The 13,716-nt window shown below is 44.6% G+C and overlaps 1 protein-coding gene across 1 annotated transcript in view; it reads left to right on the plus strand.

The window, feature by feature from the left end:
* Positions 1–1,918: 1,918 nt before the first annotated feature.
* Positions 1,919–13,716, plus strand: part of LOC143805861 (inositol-trisphosphate 3-kinase A-like) — a 79,007-nt gene continuing 67,209 nt past the window's right edge. Inside the window, exon 1 of the mRNA XM_077285591.1 lies at positions 1,919–2,016. The gene's annotated coding sequence lies outside the window, so the exon portion shown is untranslated. The remainder of the gene's footprint in view (positions 2,017–13,716) is intronic.

Raw genomic sequence — 13,716 nt, forward strand, 5'->3', positions numbered from 1 at the left:
GGCTGTGTTATACACTATGTGGGCTGTGTTATATACTGCGTGTTTGGGCTGTTATATACTACGTGAGCTGTGTTATATGCTACGTGGGCTGTTATAAACTACGTGGCTGTGTTATATGCTATGTGGGCTGTTATACACTCCGTGGCCTGTGCTATATACTACGTGGCTGTGCTATATACTACGTGCCTGTGCTATATAGTACGTGGCTGTGCAATATACTACGTGGCTGTGCTATGTACTAAGTGGCTGTGCTATTTACTACGTGGGCTGTTATATACTACGTGGCTGTGCTATATACTACGTGGCCGGCCACGAACAATCAGCGACAGGCGCAGTCCGGCCATGAATTGGCACGGGATTTGAACCACGCTTCGCTAATTGGTCGCGGTTGGCCAAATCCTGTGTATTCAATGTATTATTACAGATTACAGTATTCGTTAATATGGTGAATAGTTTATGCAGCATACCAATTCACCCAGAATAATAATCTGCAAAGTGTTATAAAGTGTGAAGGAATATGGATAGCAGAAGGGTATTACCTGGTAGTGGTCCCCGGTTTAAGTGCGGTGCACACCACGCCTCGCGTTTCGGAGCTATGTCCTTCGTCAGGTGTTATGCACTTTAATTACCTATATTATCATCTTATCATTTCTGTGGTCCCCCACCCTTTTGAATATGTTTTTATATTTAAGCATTGTACTTATGCTGGCACTCTGTTGCACACAGTGCCAATTATTGCTACCCATTGTTTAATAAAGGTGTTTTATATCACTTCTTTTGGTCCCACATCCATTCTTCTCATTAGCGGTTTTCTTTGGTTTTTCACTCTGTAGTTAGTGGTGACTGTAATACCTCCTTGCATCACCAAATGACTGGAAGTGAGCGGCTGCAGGGAGAATAAAACTTCATTTCTTCCCTGCAGCCACTGCTCCACTAAGCCTTAAGACGGCTGCATAGAATTTAAATGCTATTTAACTGCAAATTAAACCTATATCTGTAGGTAAATATCGTTTGTGGAGGTGACAGGTTCCCTTTAAGTTAGGTTTAAAGGGAGGAATTTCCATCTGACATAGTGAAGGCCTATCTATAGGATACGATCAGTGGTGGTCTGACCTCCGATCTCAAGAATGTAGAAGGCGTTTTTTCCCTGCACTTCTATCCGCTGTGCAGGGAACTGCAGCGTATGAGTAAAATCGCACTGGCTGTAGTTTCTATGATCGAAGGGCACCGACCTCTCGGACCCCCATCGATCATTGGGAACGATGAGGCATGGCACTGGTGTAGAGTTGTGTTACTTACTAATTTTTCACTCCATCACTACATCGGTGTCATCTCACAACATTATCAAGAATGATAGGGGTCCCAGAGATTGGACCTCCACTGATTTTAATATGACGGCATATTCTAGAAATCGCTGTCATCCCCGGCGCCTCTTCTAGTAGGTCCGGCCATGTCATACCGCAGCGACGATATGGGGTCTACTGTTCTGAAGATGCCCTAGGGATGTCGTAGGTAGCAGGATGTTCTCAGGGCTCTGGTCCGGCAGCTACGGGCTACCAGTGTGGCTGCTAGACCAGGTACCAACAAATCTGCTTTTGGACAAGTTTTTTTTCTTTTCTTTTTCATGGGTAGGATGTTGCAAAATGGAGTTTGTGTTTTGTCTGGTTCTTTAGAAATACAACATAAGCCGGAGTCACTCCACAGTCATAAATATAACGTTGGCCAAAGTTCTAAAATTTCTCATTTTCTGTCATTACTTTGGTATTTTCATATTACATTGCCCAAGGGCCGGTATTTAATTAAATGTATTATTAGCTGTGGGCATGGCCTCTATCTTGGCTGCTTTCCTATTGCCTCTGCTCCGTACAGTATTAGGGGTGGGGAGGGTATATCAGACTTTGTCGTCAGTATTAGGGTTGGGGAGGGTATATCAGACTTTGTAGTCTGATCGCTGACACTTACCACCAATGCCAGGGCAATGACTTTACGACTGACGGCTCCATCAGCTGCGGCCACGTATGTATCCTCTCACTGCGCCATATAACGGCTTTATTGGCTAATGGAACGCGCGTCGTGGTTTCTAATCCTGCGACTAATTACTGGTAATCTCCATGTCCTGCGGATTGGTTGTGATTCGGGGGTTAATGGCGCCCTTGAACTACAAATTTACTTCCGTTCATAATTTATTAATTCGAGGTCTTCTTAAGAGTTAATTGGTGCTGAATACGGGAGGGGGGCATTCTTGAGTTATTTGTACATAGGGATTAATGAGATTACGTGTGTGAGGATTTGTATTTCAGTTCCAAGAAGCGCTTTAATAAAGTGCTTTTTTTTAATATAATATGACTAACTATGAATGCCAAGCAAAGTTTTTTTCTTTTTTTTATGGACCCGTCCTAAATTTGGGATAAACTTTATTACAATGGAGTTGATTCTTGCTTTAATTCTGCATAATCCACTTAGGTATTTCTGCAGAAGGAATGAATAGCTGAGCTGTAAATATTCAGGTAATTCATATACGGAGCAACACAGTTATGTTTAGTGATTGATATAAATCATAGTTCCTCCATACACATATATATGACCACCTCTTATATTTAAAGAGTATTTTTTTAAATATTTAAACTGATGGCCTCCTTTAATTGCTACTGCTCCACTGATTCTGGAACAGTTTTTCTTTTTTTTCTGCGCCCCTCCGTTCCAAAGTTATGACCCCCCTGTTAATAAAGAAGCAAAATTTCCCATCAACTAAATTGGTGTGAACTGCAGAACTTCTCTGGGGCGTGTCCTTTTTCTTCTCTGAGACTGGCCAATCAAATCATGGCCACGCCCACAGAGAAGTTCTATAGTACACACCCAGTGGGTTGCAGCCAAAAATTTACACCATTATTACAGGGGGCATAACTTCAGAACAAAGGGACACACGAGAAAAAGAAAAACTGTTCCAGAATCAGTGGAGCAGGGGAAATTAGTGGAGGAACTCTGTTTAAACTTTTTAAATCCCCTTTAAGGAGGGAACCCATAATACAAAATCAAGATTAAGCCTCTTCTGTCTCAGTATAATTCCCACTGGAACAGTTGGGATCAGTACTTTAACCCCTTCATGACCTTGAGATTTTCCGTTTTTCCGTGTTCGTTTTTCGCTCCCCTCCTTCCCAGAGCCATAACTTTTTTATTTTTCTGTCAATTTGTCCATGTGAGGGCTTATTTTTTGCGGGACGAGTTGTACTTTTGAACGACATCATTGGTTTTACCATGTCGTGTACTAGAAAACGGGAAAAAAATTCCAAGTGCAGTGAAATTGCAAAAAAAGTGCAGTCCCACACTTGTTTTTTGTTTGGCTTTTTTGCTAGGTTCACTAAATGCTAAAACTGACCTGCCATTATGATTCTCAGGTCAGTACGAGTTCATAGACACCAAACATGACTAGGTTATTTTTTATCTAAGTGGTGAAAAAAAATTCCAAACTTTGCTAAAAAAAAAAAAAATTGCGCCATTTTCCGATACTCGTAGCGTCTCCATTTTTCATGATCTGGGGTCGGTTGATGGCTTATTTTTTGCGTGCCAAGCTGGCGTTTTTAATGATTCCAATTTGGTGCAGATGTGTTCTTTTGATCGCCCGTTATTGCATTTTAATGCAATGTCGCGGTGACCAAAAAAACTTAATTCTGGCATTTCGAATTTTTTTCTCATTACGCCGTTTAGCGATCAGGTTAATGCTTTTTTTTGTTGATAGATCGGGCGATTCTGAACGCGGCGATACCAAATATGTGTAGGTTTGATTTTTTTTTTATTGATTTATTTTGATTGGGGCGAAAGGGGGGTGATTTAAACTTTTATGCTTTTTTTTATTTTTTTCACATTTTTTTTTACTTTTTTTTTTTTTTTACTTTTGCCATGCTTCAATAGCCTCCATGGGAGGCTAGAAGCAGGCACAGCGCGATCGCCTCTGCTACATAGCAGCGATCTGCTGTTCGCTGCTATGTAGCAGAAAATCAGGTGTGCTGTGAGCGCCGACCACAGGGTGGCGCTCACAGCTGCCGGGGATCAGTAACCATAGAGGTCTCAAGGACCTCTATGGTTACAATGGAGAAGCATCGCCAACCTCCGATCATGTGACGGGGGTCGGCGATGATGTCATTTCCGGATGCGGTAGTTAAATGCCGCTGTCTGCTTTTGACCGCGGCATTTAACTAGTTAATAGGCGCGGACAGATCGCGATTCTGCCCATGCCTATTGCGGGCACATGTCAGCTGTTCAAAACAGCTGACATGTCCCGGCTTTGATGCGGGCTCACCGCGGAGCCCTGCATCAAAGCAGGGGAGCTGACCTCGGACGTACTATCCCGTCCGAGGTCAGTAAGGGGTTAAGAAGGTATTCTATTTTGTTTTGTAGCAGAGGTGTATACTATATTTTTTCCCCTAAATGCATGTATTTGGGGCTAAAAATCAATTTTGTAATTGGGTTTCCCTGTTTTGCCATTGAGGCTCTTTGTTTTCCTGCACATTCAACTTTGATGTGGTCTGTGGTCATAAATCAGCTTAGAGGAGCTCAGAAAAAGACAGATAAGAGAGATTGAAACTTCTCGTCAGACTATTAGAATGGTCTGTCGGATGGATTACTTTTTAAAAGTAAATGATCAGTGCGGGAGACAAAAAAAGATTGATTTCTCTCATAAGACATATTACAAAATTTCTTATGTTCTCTCGTACTAGTTACTTATAAAGGATAGTTATTGTCAGGACATATGGAGAAACGTGAGCCGACTCTCCTTGTGCTATACATTGGCCGCAGTGCCACTAGGGGGCGCCTGAAGTCTTTGCTACCATCAGCTTCATATTCGCAGATAACTGATGATACAAGATATATTTTTCTATATGGCTTTGTCTAAAATAATATGAAAGTAGCACGTCATTAGGCGTCATTATAACTGATGACTGCACAAATCACACATCGGCATTTGATAAACGAATGATTCTAATAGAAATTCTTTACTGATGTCAATTATGCAATTGGGGTCACGTATGACACAGAACTTTCCTTTATTCCCTATATGCGATCACTCGCGTCACCTGCATCTTGAAAACCTCTTCAGAATCCGACTTTTTCTCACCTTTTGAAGTTGCAAAATTTCTCACTGTTGCCCTTATTCATTCTCGTCTGGACTACTGCAACTCTCTTCTGATCTGTCTCCTTCTAACCCTGTGTTTCTCAACTCCAGTCCTCAAGACCCCACAACAGGTCATGTTTTCAGGATTTCCTTAGTATTGCATAGGCGATGGAATTAATGCTTGAGCAGGTGATGAAATTATCACCTGTACAATACTAAGGATATCCTGAAAACATGACCTGTTGTGGGGTCTTGAGGACTGGAGTTGAGAAACACTGCTATAACCAAACCCTCTCCTCTCTAATCTGTCATGAATTCAGCAGCCAGGCTCGTTCTTCTGTCCAGCTGCTACACCGATGCCTCCACCTTGTGCCAGTCATTACACTGGTTACCCATTCGCTCCAGAATATAATACAAACTCATCTCTCTTACCCACAAAGCTTTCCATGTTTCAGTACCACCCTACATCTCCTCCCTCATCTCTGTTTATTGCCCTACATGTTCCTCTGTTCTGCAACTGACCTAAGACTAACATCCTCCCACCTCCATCTCCAAGACTTTTCTCGAGCTGCGGCAGTTGTCTGGAATGCACTACCTTGGACTATCTGACTAATGCATAGCTCCCACATTTCTCAATTCATTAATCTTCCTACTCTTCCCTGTTCCCCTTTCCTAAATTTTACTCAGAATCTGCTCCTTCCTACTCCACTTCCTCCATGCACCCAATTTCATTTGGTAACTCTAACTAGATGGACACTGGCTGATGACTATATCATGCAGCTTTATATGAAAACCCTCATTATAATAATGATGGCCGGACCGTACATAACAGCACGTTCTACCTATTGTGCCCCCCTACCTCCTTACAGACTGTAATATTGTGAGCAGGACCCCCACTCCTCCTGTAACTGTAGAACTATGTGTTACTGTGTAATGTGTTTATTATCTGTAGATGTTGCGGAATGTGCTGCGGAATATGTTGGCGCTATAGAAATTAAATTATTGTTATTCACTATATTTTTATATAGAGAAATAGGAATAGAGAAAAAAGTAAGAAAATGAGCAGCACAAGCAAAACTAAGAAACAGAGGGCACCGCTAATTCATAATTGAACTGAAGGGGTTCTCCTAAAGCATGCTGCATAGCAATGGAGAAAATAGAAGAGAAAATATATACAATTTGAACTTTATTAATGTAAACAACAACAAATCTTGTGCAACAAGACAGACTGATAAAAAGATTTAAAAAACCAAAGACAGGTTCCATAGCTGTTTTTATGAGTCTGTCTTATTGCACAAGATTTGATGTTGTTTACATTAATAAAGTTCAAATTGTATATATTTTCCTGGGAGTTCCCACTTTTTTAGCATCTTTTTCTCTTCTATTTTCTCCTAAAATGAGCAACACAAGCATAAGTGCAGGAATATTCGGCGGCCCAAATGTTGCACCCCACACACCTATGGTACATAAAGAAGCAAAGAAAGTCGGCAGCGCCTGGCCAATTCCATGCAAAAAAAAAACCTGGTGTATTTATTGGCCTATGTGCCACCTGTGCTGTTTACTTGGGACAATAAGTAAGTACACATTTTTTTTGCATGAATGAGGTACTGGCTATATATATATATATATATATATATATATATATATATATATATATATATATATACACTCACCGGCCACTTTATTAGGTACACCTGTCCAACTTCTTGTTAACACTTAATTTCTAATCAGCCAATCACATGGCGGCAACTCAGTGCATTTAGGCATGTAGACATGGTCAAGACAATCTCCTGCAGTTCAAACCGAGCATCAGTATGGGGAAGAAAGGTGATTTGAGTGCCTTTGAACGTGGCATGGTTGTTGGTGCCAGAAGGGCTGGTCTGAGTATTTCAGAAACTGCTGATCTACTGGGATTTTCACACACAACCATCTCTAGGGTTTACAGAGAATGGTCCGAAAAAGAAAAAAAATCCAGTGAGCGGCAGTTCTGTGGGCGGAAATGCCTTGTTGATGCCAGAGGTCAGAGGAGAATGGGCAGACTGGTTCGAGCTGATAGAAAGGCAACAGTGACTCAAATCGCCACCCGTTACAACCAAGGTAGGCCTAAGAGCATCTCTGAACGCACAGTGCGTCGAACTTTGAGGCAGATGGGCTACAGCAACAGAAGACCACACCGGGTACCACTCCTTTCAGCTAAGAACAGGAAACGGAGGCTACAATTTGTACAAGCTCATCGAAATTGGACAGTAGAAGATTGGAAAAACGTTGCTTGGTCTGATGAGTCTCGATTTCTGCTGCGACATTCGGATGGTAGGGTCAGAATTTGGCGTAAACATGAAAGCATGGATCCATCCTGCCTTGTATGGAGCATCTTTGGGATGTGCAGCCGACAAATCTGCGGCAACTGTGTGATGCCATCATGTCAATATGGACCAAAATCTCTGAGGAATGCTTCCAGCACCTTGTTGAATCTATGCCACGAAGAATTGAGGCAGTTCTGAAGGCAAAAGGGGGTCCAACCCGTTACTAGCATGGTGTACCTAATAAAGTGGCCGGTGAGTGTATATATATATATATATATATATATATATATATATATACATAAAGTATATTTATTTACAAAAAATATATAGTATATATATGTATATATATATAATTTTTTATTATTATTTTTTTTTTCCAGCAATTCCTTGGAAGGGTCTTGGTGCTCATATCAGCCAGCCCCCTCACCTGTGACCTGACGCCTCTGGACCGTGCATTGTGGCAGGTGATGCTATGTGTCATGTCGGTGTCACTGTGAATCCCCGCCTGTGGTTTCAGGTACAGTTGGAGGTGCTGTGCCCACATAACATGAAGATGGCAATACAGGACCTAGAGCCCACATACACTTTTTTTTAACCCCCTCCTTCCTTTCTTATGATTTCCTTTGAGTGGGCGGCGAGCGGCACGTGCAAACAGAAGAAACATAATTCTGCGCTGTTTCCATAGGAGACTCCTAATTGCAAGGGATATACAGTATTTGTCCCTTACATGGGAGATTCCTTATTACAGGGGGTTTATTGTCCCTTGTTCCGATAAGCTTATTATAAGGGAGCGGTCACACAGACAGCTCTCCAGCGACCAACGATGCCGAAGTCCCCTGGTAACCAGGGTAAACATCGGGTTACTAAGCGCAGGGCCGCGCTTAGTAACCCGATGTTTACCCTGGTTACCAGCGTAAACGTAAAAAAAAAAAAAACAGTACATACTCACATTCCGGTGTCCGTCAGGTCCCTTGCCGTCCGCTTCCCGCCATAAGGCACAGCACAGCGGTGACGTCACCGCTGTGCTCTGCTTTTACTTTACGGCCGGCACTCACAGTCAGTGCGGGAAGCGGACAGCAAGGGACCTGACGGACACCGGAATGTGAGTATGTACTGTTTTTTTTTTTTTACGTTTACGCTGGTAACCAGGGTAAACATCGGGTTACTAAGCGCGGCCCTGCGCTTAGTAACCCGATGTTTACCCTGGTTACCAGTGAAGACATCGCTGGATCGGTGTCACACACACCGATCCAGCGATGTCTACGGGAGATCCAGCGACGAAATAAAGTTCTGGCCTTTCTTCTCCGACCAACGATGGCACAGCAGGATCCTGTTCGCTGCTGCCTGTCAAACACAACGATATCGCTATCCAGGACGCTGCAACGTCACGGATCGCTAGCGATGTCATAGGTACCTTAAACCCCCCTCCTCCTTGTTATCACCACTCGACCCCCCCAGGACGATTGCACTTCCTCTACTTTTACCTATTTACTGCATTTAGAGGAACATTTAATGCTGATGATTGCTCAACAGGATTAATGACAAACGTTAGAACAAGCGCTGCATGCTGACTCCTGAGTCATCTGAGCCAAAAACAGCGCAGGCTTGTGACTGACCCTTATCCCAGAGCAGTGGTGGGTCTCACATCTGGGTCAGGGGCCTACTGCAGTTCTCTGGGTCTGAGTGCCCCTATCAGATCAGATTGTGGTCACCCAGCTTTTCCTGACTCCTGAAATCAGCCTATTCCTACTGTGAGGTGTCACCGTATACTTCCACTGCATTACTATGCTGGGACGCTTTCCAGGAGCCTGAAAAAGCTGAGTGACGTTCCTTGGCTGAATAGAAAAATGGCTGAATAGATTTTTAAAAAACTAATAGAAACCAAAGTACAAAGTACAAAGTACATTAAAGCGGATTTATCACTATTAGGGTACGTGTCCACGCTCAGGATGGCTGGCGGTATCGCCGGAGCGGCGAAGCCGCTCGGCGCTAAGCCCCGCCCCCTTTCTGGGACGCGATGATGCCGGATGTGTTAACTGTACACCTTCGGGATCATCTCACCCTCGCATAGCGCCCTGTGATATTACTTGCGGCGACGCAGGTAGCACGGACATGCTGCGATCTGAAAAGACGCGCAGCATGTCCGGAGTCGCAGGGAAGTCGGATGCGTGTTTCCACGCATAGTGGACACGGGATTTCATAAAATCCCCTCCACTATGCTGGAACATCTGGACGCTGCGTGTTTGACGCTGCAGCTCTGCGCAGCGTCAAACAAGCAGCGTTTACTGACCGTGGACACATACCCTAAAAGCCGCATAGACGTCTATATGGACCTCTAAGATCTGATGAGACTGGTGAATTTGCATTGAAAATTGTCAGGATGGCTGCTATATCCTTACTGAAGGTTTAAGTCAATCTCTGACCTCCTAACCTGATTGATAGCTCCTCAGTGTCCCTCCTCGCTGCTGAGATCTCTCACTGCTCATTACAAGCTGCAGCTGCCAGACAGGCTGGAGACTGGATACAATTAGGTCTCTCACTCTGTAGCTTGGTCCATAAAATAAGTCTACTAAGTCTGAGTGTCTGTGTCCAATAGGTGTACACTTCCGAAAATGATGCACGACAGAGCGCACATTCCGTTTTGGGCCAGGGGGATCGTACATAAGCCCCGACAGGACCAACAAGCGGATGCCAGAACACAGTATGAAAGCACCCTTAGGCCAATAGTCACCCCACCCTGGGTCCTGCCACCTTTTTTTCCAGTCCGTCCATAGTTTTACAAAGGACATTACTTCCTGTTTCTTCAGCTGAGAAGGGGGCTGGCTTAGCTATTGAAAGAAACAGTCAGCAATCCCATATCACACATCATTTTGGTCATGTGCCGACTCAAGGAAACCGAATCCAGGACCCCGGATTGAGCAGCTACCAGCAGCTTATTTATGTCTATTTTTATTTTACCTGGAAAACGCCTTTAATAATGAAATGATCACAAAGTGTCTTGCTGACTAATAGGGCGCAAGGAAATTGGTTCTTCTACTTTTAGTACATAATTGTACAGCGGATACATCATGCCAGATCATTTAATTGCCTCCCGGAAGGTGTTTCAGGCTTGCCCAAGCACACCCTAATATCATATGTCAGGATCGGTGGTGAGCATGAAGGCCGGTGCCATCGTGCCCTGATATACACCACTCATAGAGCCCAGATTACATGACAATTAAAGGGGTGTCTGTTACTGGCGTGTCTGTTAGGGCGAACATATTTCCTGAGCTAGAAATAAATGACATAAAGTAGTCTGGAGATACAGAATACGGACAAACGTAATAGACACATGTACTAATTGAATTCCAGTTTCTCATTCAATCCCATATTGCCCCAGTGTATAAAATCCAGCCCCTCACCCCTGATCTATAACCTCTGTCCCCTCACCTCCAGTGTATACCATCCGGCCCATTGCCCCCAGTGTATAACATTCAGCCCATTGCCCCTGGTGTATAACATCTGGCCCCATTGCCCCCCATGTATAACATCTAGCCCCATTTCCCCCGGTGTATAACATCTGGCTCCATTGCCCCCTGTGTATAACATCTGGCTCCATTGCCCCCTGTGTATAACATCTCGCTCCATTGCCCCTGTGTATAATATCTGGCCCCATTGCCCCCTGTGTATAACATACAGCCCCATTGCCCCCCATGTATAAGATTCGTCCACATTGCCCCTGATTTACAACCTCTGTCCCCTTTACCACAGTGTATAACCTCCTGCCCCTCGCTTCCAGTCTATAATATCCTGCCCCTCACCCCCCCGGTGTATAACATCCATCCACCTTGCCCAACATGAAAATCACCAACGCACTGCTGACTCCATAACTGCACAGTCCAGACCTCCTCTGGTATTAACATCAGCACAAACACTGCGCCCCCATTGGCAGCGTCATGGCTGAGCAGCTGCATGCAGCCTTACATCACCAAGCACCATGCCGTGCATCGGATGGAGTGGTGTAAAGTTCTGTACAGTGACGGATCACACGTCTCTCTCTGGCATCTGAGGACTCTGGGTTTGACAGATGCATTTAAAATGTGTCTCTGTTTGGCTTTTAAATGCCCTTTGTTTCTCTGTACATTTAACTTTGTTCTGGTTTGTGCTCCTTAAATCAGATGAGAGGAAATCAGAAAAAGTTAGACCCTCTCCTGTTAGACCCTCTCCCGTCTGAATGAGCTCTCTGATTACATCTCTGTTGACTCATTCTACAGGTAGCAACTGACACAGAGGCTACAGAATACAAGCTCGGCAAAATTTTTAAGGAAACCCAAAAGAAAACCTGATTTTTAGCCTCATATACATGCATTTAATTAAAATACAAATGAGTTTGGTGGAAGAACATGACCAGTCGCACAGAGCCCGGACCTCAGGCCCCTAAAGTTGTGTCCTAAAAACGCACTAAAAGAAGCAACACAAAGCACAGAGATGATGGGGCCGGCCTCTGCTCTGCAGCCATACATTGCACAGAAGGCCCATTGATTGTCGGGCGCGCTGTGTCATGTTTCATTGCTGCAGGGTAAATGAACAGTTAGCGGAGGCTTCCCGCAGCATTTACAGCTGAAATACCCGTTCTGGTGACTGATTCACTTTATAGAAAAACAAATCTCGTATTCATTTACTTCGCAGGTGAATCACAGTTATCAGCCATTTCTGGGAAGAAGCTAGTGATCTTCTATGTGATTCCTTAAAGGAAGAAGTCCAGGAAAACATTTCTCCTTGTAGATGCCCATCCCTAGTTCTGAGAATGGCCAGAATCATTCACCGGATACCGGTAGCAGCTTCTATTACAACCTTTATTTTATAGACGGTCAATGGTAGATTCAACCTGAAATATTCCTTCTCTGAAGAGTGCCCCCATAAACAGCACCAGAAAGAGAGTCTCCATAAACAGCACCAGTAAGAGAGTGCCCCCATATACAGTAATAGCTAGAGAGTGCCCGCATAACAGCACCAAAAAAAGAGGACCTCATATACAGCACCAGAAAGAGAGTGCCCCCATAAACAGCACCGAAAAGAGAGTTCCCCCATAAACAGCACCAGAGAGTGTCTCCATAAACAGCACCAGAGAGTGTCTCCATAAACAGCACCAGAGAGTGTCTCTGTGATGCCCCAGGGTGCAGGCCGTCACAGTGGCATTGTTTTCCCCATGAGGAGAGTGATGTCACGCTTGGAGGCGATGAAGGATAACGTTCACCAGGTACATCTCACATACAACACGTTCACACTCCAGGCCAGAAGGGGGAGCTCTGAACCTGGATTAAGGGGAGCGACCCTTATATATTCTGGCTGGAGGGGAAGTTAGAGAGACCAAGGGAGCAGAGAGTGCCTGACAGCAGACTGGAGCAGTCTGTGGATAGGAATGTGTTTGGAGCCGTGTTTGGATAGGAACGTGTTTGGAGCCGTGCAGCCGGAGGTTTGCAGCTCAAGCGAGAGATTGCAGGAGGGAGAAGCGCAGGAGAATAGAGCCTGTGGGACAGAGCTGAGAAGTGGCTTCCTCCCTGGCTAGTGCAGATTCCGGTAGCTGGAAGACCGAGGCCGTGCTGAACTCTATAGTGGCATAGCAGAAACTGGCAGGACAGCTGGATTGTACATCACCTGTCTGCATTGATACCCAGGAGACACAGTGATAATTATAGGACCCGGGTTATGATAGAGTCCCTGTAAAACGGCCCAGTTTACCTGTCATACGGGTTGTGTCCTATCCTTTATGGGGGACAGAGAGGAACTGTGAGGACCTTATTTGAAGCTTAAGGCTTCTTTCACACTTCAGTTGTTTGGCGTCAGTCTGCTCCGACATAGTGACGGATCGACGGATCCGTCACAATTGTTGAGAAAACGGTTCTAACGGATCCGTTTTTTTGACGGATCCGTTACTTGGGGGTTGTCTGGGAAAAGTATCTACTTTTTGGACCATGCGCAATTGAAAAAGCGGATTGGGGCGACGGATCCGCCGAAATGACGGTCATGACGGATCCGTCGCCCATAGGCGGCCCTTCTATGGAATGGCGGACGCGACGGATCCGTCGCAAACCGCCATTTCGGCGCAGACAAAAAACGTTATGATGTCCATCTATGTCTAGATGACGTCTGCCAAATTTCGACGGATTCGTCACATGGCGGATGGAACGGACGACCATCCGTCACAATCCGTCGCTAATGTATGTCTATGGGAAAATAGCGGATCCGCCAAAAAAAAAATGGCGGACCCGCTATTTGATGAAAACGGCGGATTCAAACTGACGCCAAACAACTGAAGTGTGA

Source organism: Ranitomeya variabilis, chromosome 2, assembly GCF_051348905.1.
Source record: "Ranitomeya variabilis isolate aRanVar5 chromosome 2, aRanVar5.hap1, whole genome shotgun sequence".
Classification (NCBI taxonomy): Eukaryota; Metazoa; Chordata; class Amphibia; order Anura; family Dendrobatidae; genus Ranitomeya; species Ranitomeya variabilis.